Source organism: Manihot esculenta, chromosome 2 (genome assembly GCF_001659605.2).
Source record: "Manihot esculenta cultivar AM560-2 chromosome 2, M.esculenta_v8, whole genome shotgun sequence".
NCBI classification, from domain to species: Eukaryota; Viridiplantae; Streptophyta; class Magnoliopsida; order Malpighiales; family Euphorbiaceae; genus Manihot; species Manihot esculenta.
The window spans coordinates 35,168,166-35,169,544 of record NC_035162.2 but is presented as its reverse complement, the minus strand read 5'-3'; positions in this window follow the sequence as shown (position 1 = coordinate 35,169,544).

The window sequence follows — 1,379 nt, the reverse complement described above, 5'->3', positions numbered from 1 at the left end:
GGTCCGGATTTCCGGGGCGTTACAGAATGGTATCAGAGCCCTAGGTTCATATGGTCGGACCTAGAGTGTCGGGCTCATAGATGTTCTAGAAGGTCAAGCACAATAGGAAGGTCATGTCCACTAGGATAGGATGTTGAGTCCTGTCTTGCATGATGATGTGAAATGCCATGATTTTGTACATGTGCATTGATGATATGCTATGCTATGTGATGTATGTGATGAGGGTTCATGTGTGCCCACATGAACCATATGATGCTAATGTTTGCTTGTTATGAGCTGTTTTTCAAAGAATAGGATGAGAGGAACTCGTCGATCTGCGCGATTGACTGGAGTGCCACCTGAGGATGAGGGCACGAGCGCCCGTCCTCCTACATTGCCTAGGGCAATGTCTTGTAGAGCCAACAGAGATAGAGTGTCAAGGGACCCTAGAAGGTCTTTTGATGCTAGCAGAAGGGGGACTGATAGAGGAGGAAGTTCTTCAGATGTGAGGGAGGTTATGGAAGAGGATCAGAGGAGGGATGGGAACCTGGATGTGAGCATGCAGGAAGAAGGGACAGGGGAGTCACAGGGAGGCGTTCAGGCCTCGGGGTATGGTTTTCCACCCCATTATCCACCCTTCCCACAGGGTTCAGGGTATCCGATGGGAGGTACATCGGATTACTCCAGCTTTAACCCCTACCCTACCTACATGCCTTATCCACCTTTCTATCCACCTTACCCACAGTACCCAGCTTATCCACCCTCACCCTTCTATCCAAATCCGGCAAACCCCACCTCGGGGAATGCTGCACCTCCACCTCCACCACCTACAGAACCAGCAGCCCCAGTTACTCAACCTCCTAGACCTAGCTCAGTCGATGGGAGCAAAGTGAAAATGACAGATTACCTCAAGCTAGATGCTCCCAAATACAAGTCAGGGGATGACCCCTTTGAGTATCTGAGGGTAGTGAAGACAATAACTGATGAGCTAGGGGCAAGTGACAGCAGGGCCATTCAGATGGCAGGGTTCACTTTAAAGTGCAAGAAGGCACGGGAATGGTTCAAGTGTTATGTGGACCCGAGACTAGACGGTATGACATGGGAAGAATTTGCGAATGAGTTCGCTGGATGGGCTTTTCCAGACAGTTCTAGAGAACTGAAAATGATTGAGTTTGAACAACTGAGGCAGTCAGAGCACATGAGTGTAGAGGAGTTCACGGATAAATTCTTGGAGCTATTGCCTTTTTCAGGGCAAGCTCTAGATTCAGATACGAAGAAAGCCAAGAAATATGTTATGAAACTGCATTCCAGGTACTCCTCGTTGGTTCAGTCAGCTGAGAGAGAAAGTTTCCACACTGTGGTGGATATGGCTCGAAGAATGGAGGCAAGTGCTATAGTTG